The sequence below is a fragment of the Portunus trituberculatus genome, chromosome 48, assembly GCF_017591435.1.
Source record: "Portunus trituberculatus isolate SZX2019 chromosome 48, ASM1759143v1, whole genome shotgun sequence".
NCBI classification, from domain to species: Eukaryota; Metazoa; Arthropoda; class Malacostraca; order Decapoda; family Portunidae; genus Portunus; species Portunus trituberculatus.
The window spans coordinates 23,868,191-23,882,336 of record NC_059302.1 but is presented as its reverse complement, the minus strand read 5'-3'; the positions used below and the strand labels follow the sequence as shown (position 1 = coordinate 23,882,336).

General features: G+C 47.9%; 1 pseudogene; it reads right to left on the bottom strand.

The window, feature by feature from the left end:
* On the bottom strand, window positions 1-5,025 carry LOC123498464 (annotated as a pseudogene).
* Window positions 5,026-14,146: the final 9,121 nt, after the last annotated feature.

Genomic DNA, 14,146 nt, shown 5'->3' with positions numbered 1-14,146 from the left:
CTACTTCGAGCCTCGCCAACACCCAGACGGCAGAAACTCCCTGGACCCTGCAAGGACTGGCTTCTGCTTTGCTGCCCTGGTTTCACCCTCTACGTGCTTTCCGGCGCCGTCAACGAGTTTGCCTCCAGTGTTGGTGAGATTAGTGTTCCTCTGCCCCTCGCTCGCTCTGGAGGGAGACTCGTGGTGAGAGCCGGGTGTTATATTGTGTATACTTGTGTGTTTTTTGCAAGTCTATTAAACTTGGAACCATTCGAAGCTGTCTATTATCGCCCCTACCGGGTCAAGTGTAGTTCATCCTGGGCCCAGTTTAGAAGGTGGCAGACCCTCGGATGAAGTAGCAGGCTTCTGCCCAGCTTCACCAGGGTTTCTCAGTGTTTGTTAAACAGTCTGGGGAGGTTCAGGGCCTGGTCGTAGTTAGTGTAAGCAGGGCTTAGGATGATCCTGCATGCCCTTTTTTGTACATTCTCGAGCTGCTGTCTTTGAGTGGCGGTGAGGCATACATGAGTCTTGGCAGAATAAAGGTTAGGTATACCCCTTTTAATTCCTCTGTTGGAGTGCCCAGTGGTTGGTGTGATGGTTGTGGTGTGGTTGGTGTGGTGGTTGTGGTATGGTTGGTGTGGTGGTTGTGGTGTGGTGGTTGTGGTGTGGTGGTTGTGGTGTGGTGGGGTTGGTGTGATGGTTGTGGTGTGGTGGTTTTGGTATGGTTGGTGTGGTTGGTGTGGTGATTATGGTGTGGTTGGTGTGGTGTGGTGTGGTGGTTGTGGTTGTGGTGTGGGTGGTGTGGTGGTTGTAGTTGTAGTTGTGGTGTGGTGGTTATTGTGGTTGTGGTAATTGGTTGTGGTGTGGTTGGGTGGTGGTGGTGTGGTGTGGTTGGGTGGTGGTGGTTGTGGTGTGGTGGTTGTGGTTGTGTGTGTGGTGGTGGTGTTGTGTAATGGTGGTTGTGGTGTGGTGTGGTTGTGGTTGTGGTGTGGTTGGTGTGGTGGTTGTGGTGGTGGTGGTTGGTGTGGTGGTTGGTGTGGTTGTGGTGTGGTGGTGGTGGTGGTGGTGGTGGTGGTGGGTGTGGTTGGTTTGGTGGTGGTGGTGGTGGTTGGTGGTGTGGGTGGTGGTGGTGGTTGTGGTGTGGTTGGTGGTGGTGGTTGTGGTGTGGTTGGTGTGGTGGTGGTGGTTGTGGTTGTGGTGTGGTTGGTGTGGTGGTTGTGGTTGTGGTTGTGGTGGTGGTGTGGTTGGTGTGGTGGTGGTGGTTGTGGTGTGGTTGGTGTGGTGGTGGTGGTTGTGGTGTGGTTGGTGGTGGTGGTGGTGGTGGTTGTGGTGGTGGTTGGTGGTGGTGGTGGTGGTTGTGGTTGTGGTGGTGGTGGTTGTGGAGGTGGAGGTGGAGGTGGTGGTGGTTGTGGTGGTGGTGGTGGTGGTGGTTGTGGTGTGGTGTTGTGGTTGTGGTGGTTGTGGTTATGTGGTTGATGTGGTGGTTGTGGTTGTGGTGTGGTTGGTGTGGTGGTGTAGTTGTGGTGGTGGTTGGTGTGGTGGATGTAGTTGTGGTGGTGGTTGGTGTGGTGGTTGTAGTTGTGGTGTGGTTGGTGTGGTGGTTGTAGTTGTGGTGTGGTTGGTGTGGTGGTTGTAGTTGTGGTGGTGGTTTGGTGGTGGTGGTGGTGGTGGTGGTGTGGTTGGTGTGGTGGTGGTGGTTGGTGGTGGTGGTTGTGGTTGGTGTGGTGGTTGTGGTGGTGGTGTGGTGGTTGTAGTTTTGGTGTGGTGGTTGTAGTTTTGGTGTGGTGGTTGTAGTTTTGGTGTGGTTGGGTGGTGGTGGTGGTGGTTGTGGTGGTGGTGGTGGTAGTGGTGGTTGGTGGTTGGTGGTGGGTTGGTGGTGGTGGTGGTTGTGGTGGTGGTGGTGGTGGTGGTTGGTGTGGTGGTGGTTTTGGTGGTGGTGGTGGTGTGGTTTGGTGTGGTGGTGGTGGTGGTAATTGGTGGTGGTGGTGGTGGTGGTGGTGGTGGTGTTGGTGGTGGTGGTGGTGGTGGTTGGTGGTGGTGGTGGTGGTGGTGTGGTGGTGGTGGTTGTGGTGGTGGTGGTGGTGGTGGTTGTGGTGGTGGTGGTTGTGGTGGTGGTGGTATGTGGTGGTGGTGGTGGTGGTGGTGGTTGTGGTGGTTGTGGTGGTGGTGGTGGTGGTGGTGGTGGTGGTGGTGGTGTGGTGGTGGTGGTGGTGGTTGTGGTGTTGGTGGTGGTGGTGGTGGTGGTGGTGTGGTGGTGGTGGTGGTGGTGGTGGTGGTTGGTGGTTGTGGTTGTGGTTGGTTGGTGGTGGTGGTGGTGGTTGGTGGTGGTTGTGTGGTGGTTGGTTGGTGGTGGTGGTGGTGGTGTGGTGGTGGTGGTGGTGGTTGTGGTTGTGGTTGGGTGGTGGTGGTTGGTGGTGGTGGTTGGTTGGTGTGGTTGGTGTGGTGGTTGTGGTTGTGGTGTGGTGGTTGTGTGGTGGTGGTTGGTGGTGTGGTGTTATGGTGGTTGGTGGTGGTGGTTGTGGTGGTTGTGATTGGTTGGTGTGGTGGTTGGTGGTTGTGGTGTGGTGGTTGTGGTGGTTATGGTGTGGTGGTGGTGGTGGTGGTGGTGGTGGTGGTGGTGGTGGTGGTTGGTGGTGGTGGGTTGTGGTGGTGGTGGTTGGTGGTTGTGGTGGTGGTGGTGGTGTGGTTGGTGTGGTGGTTGTGGTGGTGGTTGGTGGTGGTGGTGGTGGTGGTGGTGGTGGTGGTTGGTGTGGTGGTTGTGGTGGTGGTTGGTGTGGTGGTTGGTGGTGGTGTGGTTGTGGTGGTGGTGGTGGTGGTTGTGGTGGTGGTTGGTGTGGTGTTGGTGTGGTGGTGGTGGTGTGGTGGTGTGTGGTGGTTGTGTGGTGGTGGTGGTGGTGGTGGTTGTGGTGGTGGTGGTGGTGGTGGTGGTGGTGGTGGTGGTGGTGGTGGTGGTGGTGGTGGTGGTGTTGGTGTGGTGTGGTGGGTGGTGGTGGTGGTGGTGGTGGTGGTGGTGGTGTGGTGGTGGTGGTGGTGGTGGTGGTGGTGGTGTGGTTGGTGGTGGTGGTGGTGGTGGTTGTGGTGGTGGTTGTGGGTGGTGGTGGTGGTTGTGGTTGTGGTGGTGGTGGTGGTGGGTTGGTGGTGGTGGTGGTGGTGGTGGTGGTGGTTGTGGTGGTGGTGGTGGTGGTGGTTGTGGTGTGGTGTTGGTGGTGGTGGTGGTTGTGGTTGTGTGGTTGTGGTGGTGGTTGTGGTTGTGGTGTGGTTGGTGTGGTGGATGTGGTTGTGGTGGTGTGTTGGTGTGGTGGTTGTGGTTGTGGTGGTGGTGGTGGTGGTGTGGTGGTTGTGGTTGTGGTGTGGTTGGTGTGGTGGTTGTGGTTGTGGTGTGGTTGGTGTGGTGGTTGTGGTTGTGGTGTGGTTGGTGTGGTGGTGGTGGTGGTTGTGGTGTGGTTGGTGTGGTGGTGGTGGTGGTGGTGGTGGTGTGGTGTGGTGGTGGTGGTGGTTGTGGTGTGGTTGTGGTGGTGGTTGTGGTGGTGGTGGTTGTGGTGTGGTGGTGGGTGGTGGTGGTGGTGGTGGTGGTGGTGTGTGGTGGTGGTGGTGGTGGTGGTGGTGGTGGTGTGGTGGTTGGTGGTGGTGGTGGTGGTGGTGGTGGTTGTGGTGGTGGTTGGGTGGTGGTGGTGGTGGTGGTGGTTGGTGTGGTGGTGGTGGTTGTGGAGTGGTTGGTGTGGTGGTGGTGGTGGTGTGGTGGTGGTTGGTGGTGGTTGGTGTGGTGGTGGTGGTGGTGGTGGTGGTGGTGGTGGTGGTGGTTGTGTGGTGGTTGTGGTGTGGTGGTGGTGTGGTGGTGGTGGTGGTGGTGGTGGTGTGGTTGGTGTGGTGGTGGTGGTGGTGGTGTGGTGGTGGTGTGGTGGTGGTGGTGGTGGTGTGGTTGGTGGTGGTGGTGGTGGTTGTGGTGGTGGGTGGTGTGGTGGTGGTGGTGTGTGGTGTGGTTGGTGGTGGTGGTGGTGGTTGTGGTGTGGTTGGTGGTGGTGGTGGTGGTTGTGGTGTGGGTGGTGTGGTGGTGGTGGTGTGGTGGTGGTTGGTGGTGGTGGTGGTGGGTGGTGGTGTGGTTGGTGTGGTGGTGGTGGTGGTGTGGTGGTGGTTGGTGGTGGTGGTGGTGGTGGTGGTGGTGTGGTTGGTGTGGTGGTGGTGTGGTGGTGGTGGTGGTGTGGTGGTGGTTGTGGTGGTGGTTGTGGGTGGTGGTTGGTGGTGGTGGTTGGTGGTGGTGGTGGTGGTGTGGTGGTGGTGGTGGTGGTGTGGTGGTGGTGGTGGTGGTGGTGGTTGTGGTGTGGTGGTGGTGGTGGTGGTGGTTGTGGTGGTGGTGGTGGTGGTGGTGGTGGTGGGTGGTGGTGTGGTGGTGTGGTGGTGGTGGTGGTGGTGGTGGTGGTTGGTGTGGTGGTGGTGGTGGTGGTGGTGGTGGTGGTGTGGTGGTGGTGGTGGTGATGGTGGTGGTGGTGGTGGTGGTGGTGGTGGTGGTGGTGGTGGTGGTGGTGGTGGTGGTGGTGGTGGTGGTGGTGGTGGTGGTGTGGTGGTGGTGGTGGTGGTGGTGGTGGTGGTGGTTGGTGGTGGTGGTGGTGGTGGTGGTGGTGGTGGTTGGTGGTGTGGTGTGGTGGTGGTGGTGGTGGTGGTTGTGGTGGTGGTGTGGTGGTGGTGGTGGTTGTGGTGTGGTGTGGTGGTGGTGGTGGTGGTGGTGGTGGTGTGGTGGTGGTGGTGGTGGTGGTGGTGGTGGTGGTGGTGTGTGGTGGTGGTGGTGGTGGTGGTGTGGTGGTGGTGGTGGTGGTGGTGGTTGTGGTGGTGGTTGGTGTGGTGGTGGTGGTGGTGGTGGTGGTGGTGTGGTTGGTGTGGTGGTGGTGGTGGTGGTGGTGGTGTGGTTGGTGTGGTGTGGTGGTGGTTGTGGTGGTGGTGGTGGTGGTGGTGGTGGTGGTGGTGGGTGGTGGTGTGGTGGTGGTGGTGGTGGTGGTGGTGGTGGTGGTGGGTGGTGGTGGTGGTGGTGGTGGTGTGGTGTGGTGTGGTGGTGGTGGTGGTGGTGTGGTGTGGTGGTGGTGGTGGTGGTGGTGGTGGGTGTGGTGTGGTTGTGTGGTGGTGGTTGGTGTGGTTGGTGTGGTTGGGTGGTGGTGGTGGTGGTGTGGTTGTGTTTGGTGTGGTTGTGGTGGTCTGGTTGTTGGTGTGGTTGTGGTGGTGTGATTCTTGAGGTTGTTGTGGTGTGGTTGTAGTTGTGGTGTGGTTGTGTTGTGGTGGTTGTGGTTGTGGAGTGGTGTGTGTGATTGTGTGTTAGTTCTTTCTCTACTCCTTCCTCCTCTTCCCGCTCCTTCTCGTCCTCTTCCTCCTCCTCCTGCCCCTCCTCTTCCTCCTCCTCCCATGTTTAACAGTTTCTGAAAGTGAATGTTCCTCGGGTTTAATTTCCACGTCTCCTACAGAGCAGTACTAGGAGCGGTTACTGGTGTTGTGTTGGGAGTGAGACAATGCTGCGGGATATTTGTGGATGTGAAATTCTGCATTCATCTTCAGTTTACTACTTTGTATTCTGGTCGTAATGGATGAATAATGAGCGTGTATATATACCGTTAACATTTGATATTGCAGTCGTAAATGATTATTAGCACGGGTGTTTATTACTACGCAGTGCTTTTTAGTATTGAGTCTCGGGCTTCATTGGTGTGGCGAGGCGTGTGTTAGTGGGGGAATCTAAGTACACCTCGCGTCTTTGTCTTTGTGAATTCTGGAACTTCCTATGTGCTTCTGTATTTCCAACTTCCTGTGACGACTTCATTCCAGAGGGAGGTTTGAGATTAATCTTTTTTTTTTTTTTTTGGCTAACTGCAAAGAGACTGGGAACTTAGTGGGCTTTTTTTTTTATGTAGTTCTTGGCCAGCTCCCCTTCTTACATAAAAAAGTCAGGTTGTTAGTGGTAAGCCAAGAGGGAGCTTTAAAAGAAGATAAGACCTATATGGATGGGAATGATAAATGGAAATACGTAAGTCTGTTCATAGAGGGACTACCATGTGTGGGTATGACGGTGTCTTGCAGCTTTCCTTAGTTTACTTGTGTTTTGTTCTTAAAGCCGTGCAAATGATACTATGATATGAATTTGACTCTGGATGAATTTGATGAAGTTGAGAGTCGTGACTAATACCATCACACATTTTGGTTTATGATATTCTTTTTAATTCACAAGCGAATGTATAATATCACCGTCAGCACGATCATATAGGTAGGTAGTTGGGTAGATAAATTGGTAAGTAGATAAGCAAGTTTATTGACCATACTTAGGAGTCACATGACAAAGCAGATAATAGTGTGGATATAACTTCAATGATATAAATACTTAAACTCATTTGTAATTGTTATGTGTAGTGTACAAACTTCACACACTAACTACACTAAGCAGTTGACAGTTCCTCCTTTCCATAATTATAGATACAACTTAAGAGTCTCGAAATACTTTACATACAGACTGCAGGAGGGCAATAAAAGGCAGGAAAGGTCAAACTAGCGAGATGTATGCGAGCTATAATGAGGAACACAATTTACTCACTACACTTTGTTCAGTAGTAAGAGGAACTCACACTCGGCCGTATCTGTAACCAGGCCACGAGATCGTATATAAATCAAGCCTGGAGGTCACGGCGGCATTACTCTCCCTCTCGCGGTAAATTTTGGAATCATGCAGGAAGAGAATCACATGTCGGAAGGATTTATTAGAGAACTCGAGTGGTTCCTGTTGCTTGGTCAGTGTGGGGAGGCTGGCTACGGGAGGGATGACCGGGTGGGAGGGCAGGATGGAGAGTGGGTGGGTCAGGTGGTGTGTGGCGAACAACTTACTTAATTAGGTCTGGTGCTCGGATCTTCTGGCAGGAGCTTAGTGACCAAGCCTGGATTCAGCGAAGGGAGAAAGGAATGAAGGTCGTGTACAAGGCTGACAAGGGGGCTCTGGTCTCGGCAGGGTGACAGGGGGACAGGGGTTCAGCTGGTATCCACGAGGAGAGTATTGAGTTTTACAGCCAGTGTACGCGTAAAAATTGCCAATTACGGTGTATTTATTGTTAGTTGGTGCCTTGTTGACGCTGTGGTGCCGTCGCCAGGGCCACGCTGCTGCCCCTGCTAAGTATACGAACAGCGGAATATCACTCGTAGTTCGCCTTGGGCAACCTAATGCAAGTATTGTTTCTTACAAGAATTTTCAAAACTGACATGTGTTCCGGGATTCAAAGAAGGATAGTTTCAACATTTCGATTTTAACCTCTTCAATAATAGGGCACATTTTTGCCTTGAGGTTTGTATACGATTGGACCATTTTATTGACATTAGGAAGGGTTTATTGAGGTCAGAAGATTAATGACCAGCGTCTTCACTACTTGAATCTCTACACATGAGTTTTTGAAGCTTTTTAAAATCGCCAAATAGTAAGCAGAGTGAATAAGGAAATGCGTCATGTTGCTGAAGAGATTAAAGAAGTCTCTTGGTCTGGTATATCTTGTTACATAGCACAAAATAGCGAAGTTGTTAGCCCGTATGCAGAAACGCTTTGTTCTCATCACGACTGTTTTTAGAGACCATAGAGACAATCACCTGGGTTCCCTCGAGTGCTTCTGCTATTGATGATATAGAAGTCACGTCAAATTTTCGCTATAACCAGAAATGAAACTAATAAACCGTGTGGCTACAAACAACCTTTTCAGAGTAGTGGAGGTGAGGATGGAAGTGCTTCGAAATAAGGTACGTTGTCACCCTGCCTGTCTCTTTTCGATGCCCCCCCCTACGTCTCTCTCTGTCTCTGTCTCTGTCTCTGTCTCTGTCTCTGTCTCTGTCTCTGTCTCTGTCTCTGTCTCTGTCTCTGTCTCTGTCTCTGTCTCTGTCTCTGTCTCTCTCTCTCTCTCTCTCTCTCTCTCTCTCAGCCGGGCAGTAATAACAGTATTGGTTGTCATAATAAAAATACTGAAAAAACAACAATAATAATAATAATAATAATGATAGTAATGATAGTAATAATAATAATAATAATAATAATAATAATATAATAATAATAATATAATAATAATGATGATGATAACGATAATAATGACTATATTAATAGTTATTATGGTAATAAAAAGTAAAGACTGATGATAATGACAGTAATGTCAGTGATAATAGTAGTAACAATTATAACTGTGGTAATAAATATGATGATAATAGTAATAATAATAATAATAAATAGATATAACCAAGAACAAATAATCAGTATCTCGTGTTCCCGTCACATCCAAATAAGTCTTGTCACGGGACTACACTTTCGTTTGCAGTTACGAACACACTCGTCATTTCATCATGCTATAAATGTTTCCACACACACACACACACACACACACACACACACACACACACACACACACACACACACACACACACACACACACACACACACACACACACCCCGCGCAGTGTTGTGGTTAGCACGCTCGACTCACAATCGAGAGGGTCCGGGTTCGAGTCCCGGAAAGCGGCGATGCAAATGGGCAAGCCTCTTAATGTGTAGCCCCTGTTCACCTAGCAGTAAATAGGTACGGGATGTAACTCGAGGGTTTGTGGCCTCGCTTTCCCGGTGTGTGGAGTGTTGTGGTCTCAGTACTACCCGAAAATCGGTCTATGAGCTCTGAGCTCGCTCCGTAATAGGGAAGACTGGCTGGGTAACCAGCAGACGACCGTGGTGAATTACACCAACACGATATTTTTCCACAAAATCTTGGAACAAAAGCACTTGGAGCATTTTCAAAGCAATTAAAGCGAGAGAACACCCTTTTGAAATTGTTCCGTACTGTATTTCAGAATTTCCAAGTTTACATATAAACCAGAAAATGAATAACTAACACCAACTTATTCCCTGCTTGTGAGATGAAGGGAAATATTTGTAATACCTAATTAGTAAGGTTAGTAATGACACACGCGTAAACTTAAACCTCATGCCCTTCAGCGGATTTGCCTGAGAGACACTTTGCTTGCTATTCATTACCTGTGTCTGTGATGTTGGAGGACAGAAGCTTCAGACTGGAGCAGAGGGAGGCAGGGATTGAGACACGGAAACCAGGAAACGGTTGGAACATCGCAGAGCAGGAGCTAGAGAGCATTGAAAGCAGATCCCATGCCATCCCAGTCAAGTGAAGCATTGATTCTGCATCATTTGTATCATTCATCACCCCAGTTGTCTTGCTTGTGGTGTGGATTTTAGTATTTTTGAGACTCGTGGATGTATTTTACAGCTTATGTGGGGAAGAGAACTGTGGTGGTGTTAATTTAATCCGTATTTCTAACAAGCTAGTGAAGAAATGACTTGCTTATTTATGGTTGGGAAAAAAATTATGTTGATTGACCAAACTTATTTCCTTGTTCATATTTGTTGTTTTTGCGTGTTATACTTGCATTCTCTCTCTCTCTCTCTCTCTCTCTCTCTCTCTCTCTCTCTCTCTCTCTCTCTCTCTCTCTCTCTCTCTCTCTCTCTCTCTCTCTCTCTCTCTCTCTCTCTCTCTCTCTCTCTCTCTCTCTCTCTCTCCCTGGGCTTTGCCTCAGATATACCTTGTTTTTATTTCCTAATTTCTTACCGGATATCTGCGACAAAGATTTAATATATATATTTCAAACATGCCTTTACACTCCAAATTGCTTTCCATTAAGTGTCTCATTAGGACTTTTAGGAATTATGCACAATTACAGACCGTGTGTACCTGTTCCGGAATTTACCTTTATTTATTTATTCTTTTTTATATCGTCCTCCCGCATCCCTCCTCCCTCCTCCCCTCCTTACCCTCACCACCACCACCACCACCACCTCCAATGCGAATTCATGCAACATTTAGCGAGTGGAGCCTCATTCATATTTATAAAGAGAATAATGTTGGAGAATATACATATAATATCAAATTCCAGCTGAGTCATTCATTACACGTGGAATGAATCTATTAAAACAAGGAAAGCTTCAATATTCTGGTGATGTTTCTGTGTGTGTGTGTGTGTGTGTGTGTGTGTGTGTGTTTCTCTCTTTTTGTACATAATCGTGCATTTTTTTAATCCTCGAAGGTGATTCCAATGATTACTTAATTCAGAATGAGCTAATGATATTGTTTTGTGTTCTGGATTTTTTATTTGCTTTTTTTATATTAATATTTTGGAAAAAATAATTGCAGGTACGACTTTGTAAGGAGTGATATTTTTTCATGTTTACCTTTCATTTTTGTTTATTTTCTTTAATATTGGTAACCTTTTTCATATTCATTCTGCTTACTATTTGGTGATTTTATATAGCTTCAGAAACCTGTGTGGGGATTGAAATAGTGAAGACCCTAGCCATTAATCATCTGACCTCCATAGACCCTTCCTAATGTCAATAAAATCGTCTAATCACACCCAAGACTCATAGTAAAAATGCCTTCCAGTACTGAAAAGGTTAAGATTTTGCTTCTTTCTATTCCTTTTCCTTTCTTTCTTCTTACTTTCTTTATTTAAACTTCTAGTTCAAACTAAATCCCTTTGAAAACCGCAAACGTTTCCTATTTCAATGTAATTGTCTTATTTAACACGAACACAGATAGAAACACACACTAACCTTTAAAGTGACTCGTTAAAATTTCCACTTTCTCTCTTCTCCCTCTCCAGGAAAACAAGAAAACACGTGAGCGTCTTAATAGGTTGTTAAAGATTTTCCAAAAGCTCCGTTTAAAAAAGTTTGCTCTTCGTTATTTTCTTTGGAACAATCTTTTGCGAATGTCCTGAGAGAGAGAGAGAGAGAGAGAGAGAGAGAGAGAGAGAGAGAGAGAGAGAGAGAGAGAGAGAGAGAGAGAGAGAGAGAGAGAGAGAGAGAGAGAGAGAGAGAGAGAGAGAGAGAGAGAGAGAGAGAGAGAGAGAGAGAGAGAGAGAGAGAGAGAGAGAGAGAGAGAGAGAGAAGAGAGAGAGAAAAGAGATAAAAAAAGAAAAATGATAAAATGAAGATAAAAAGTAATAAATGTTGATAAGGATAAGAACACTTGGTAGGAGATGAAGGAAAGGGACAGAAATGAAGAAGGAAAGGAAAGAAAGGGACGATGGAACAAAATAGAAACGTGTTCAAAAAATATTAGTGTTGAAGAAACAATTGATAGAAAAAAGGAAGGAGGAAGAGAAAGTAAGGGAAGGAGGAAGAGAAATAGAGGTAAGAGGAGAGGGAGGATTGAGGGAGAAAAGAAGAGAACAAAGAAAAAGAGAAGAGGAAGAAGAAAGAGAAATAAAGGTGAGAGAACTGGCAAGACGATCAAAGAAAGAAAAGAGGAGGAAAAGAAAGAAGAGTGAATATAGGAGAAGAGGAGAGAAAACTAAGAGAAAGAGGAAGGGAAAAAGAAGGATGAGGAAAGAAAGTAAAAGTAAGGGAAACAGAAGGACTAGATAAAGAAAGGAGAGAAATGACTAAAAATACAAAGGATGGAGAATTGAAGGAAGAATGACGGTATAAGGAGCTGGAAGAATGGGTGGAAAAGAAAGAGAAGAGGAGATGAAGGATGAAGAGAAGTAAAGTTAGTAGGAGAGGGTAAATAAACGAAGGGAAAGGCTTACTCTTACAAGTGACACATCGCCAATAGACACTGTCCCATCCCTTCGCTGCCTCGTACTCTCCCTGGCTCCTTTATCCTGGGCCTAAACGCTCCCTTAGCCCTGCCAGCCTCGCCTGTTTCATTTGGTCCTTCACTCAGACCTGACACCATCCATTCCATCCTTTACTGGCCTGCTTCTGTTCTCCCACCTGCTATGACTGGATTGGGACACACACGAGTTTTGGGACATGTACAGACTTGGCTATTTGAAGAGAGGAGTGTTGAGACAGCGAGTAAACTGGTCTCTTTGGAAGACTTTCTGTGTTCTGACCTCTCTCTCTCTCTCTCTCTCTCTCTCTCTCTCTCTCTCTCTCTCTCTCTCTCTCTCTTGAATTTTAGTGACCTACATTCTGGAATTTATTCATCTTTCGAAGTGGGAATGTAGTTGTGGTTTTTTTTTGTTTGTTTTTGTATGTTTTTGTTCTGTGTTCTTTGCGTATGAAGATAAATACAAGAATTCTATGTCTATCTCTTGTCATTTTTCACTCTGTTCTTATTCTCTCTACTTGTCTCTTTATTACTTACTGTTTCCCTTCCTTCAATTTCTACTCCATTCATTTTCACCTCATGAATGGAAGAATTTTATGTTTGTCTGTAATTTTTCACTCTTTTCTTGTTCCCTCCACTGATCTCCTTGAGGCTCAGAGTAATCCATCCTTTGTCTACTGTGTTTCTTTCTTCCTTCACTTCCTTTCCACTTCATTTTCACCTGATAAATGGAAAAATTTTGTTATCTTTTATCATTCTTCACTCTGTTTTTATTCCCTTTACTTGTCTCTTTAAGGTTTACAGAAATCCTTCCTTCATTTACGTGCCTCCCTCTTCCTTCACTTTCTCCCCACTTAATTTTGACTTAATATTCTCAGATCCAATAGAAGTTTCCCTTTAACTTTTCCTTTCCTTTATGTTCTTGTGGTGGTGGCCCCCTCACATATTCATTTCATTATCATATTGTTTGTATCATTATATCATTAATTGTTATGGTATTTATATGTATTTTATATGTATTACGTTAGTGTTGCATTGTGCCGTGCGTCCCTCAGGGTTGAGCTCTCTCTACCTCCGGGCACACCCACGCTCTTCCTGGTCTGGTCTTGCCTCGACGATCTGTGCTCTGTTTGTCTTGTATTTACGGCAGTACACTTCAAGTCTTCGTTCCCGGTTGTTTCACTCCTTCAACCGAGGCTGTACCACCACACACACACACACACACACACACACACACACACACACACACACACACACACACACACACACACACACACACACACACACGCCCGGTAGCTCAGTGGTTAGAGCGCTGGCTTCACAAACTATGTTAGCATGTCCTTTGTTTTTCCCATACTCCCTTTCTGTCTGACGTCACGTCTTTCCCCTCAGTCCTCGCTCGCTGCCGCCTGAGGCGGACACGCTACGCCTCCTGCCTCTCGTTTCGCTCGGTTTACACTTGTTGTGTATTGTGCTACCGTAAATACACTTTCATAATGGAGTCAGGTGTCTCCATGCTACCCCTGTTTTACGACAACTACCACAAAGCCAGAGGACCGGGGTTCGATTCCCCGGCCGGGTGGAGATATTTGGGTGTGTCTCCTTTCACGTGTAGCCCCTGTTCACCTAGCAGTGAGTAGATACGGGATGTAAATCGAGGAGTTGTGACCGTATTGTCCCGGTGTGTGGTGTGTGCCTGGTCTCAGGACTATCCGAAGATCGGAAATAATGAGCTCGGAGCTCGTTCCGTAGGGTAACGTCTGGCTGTCTCGTCAGAGACTGCAGCAGATCAAACAGTGAAACACACACACACACACACACACACACACACACACACACACACACACACACACACACACACACACACACACACCATTACATTTTCCGGCAGCGGCGTCACACCATTACATCCAATACTCCTAGTACTTTTATTCCATCTTGGTGCTTCTCTTTGCCTTCTTGATCATTTGACCCATTTCAAGTGTACAAGTCCCATCCCTCATCCTTGTTAACCTAACCTAACCTAGCTGAACGTAACCGAAAGTATCGTTATTTGTTCTAACCTATTCGAATGTAATCTAAGACAACCAATCGTAACCTAACTTAACCAGGCCCAACACAACATAACTGAACGTAACCTAACCGAACGTAACCTAAACTAACTGAACTGAACATACTTTAACCGAACGTGACCTAATTGAACGTGAACCTAACCTAACCTAACCTAACCGAACTTCCGCTCGTATTCAGTGCCCCGGTACAGTGTAAGCATGCGCGCTTTGGGGTCCGAGGGGTCTCCAAGCGCACGGGTTCGAATCCTGTCCACGGTCTGAGTGTAGGTTGGGCTTCCTCACTCGGGGCAACGGTATCCTAGCGGGTGGGCTTTGAGATAGGAGGTATCCCAAAAAGCACTCCCTTTAGCCCATAAATTCCCGTGAAAATAATGGTATAAATAAAAAAAAGAAAAGAAACGCCTTTCTCACTATAACAATTTTCCAAGGCCACAGAGACAACTACCTGGGTTTTCAAGATATTTTGATATTTTCTTCTGTTAA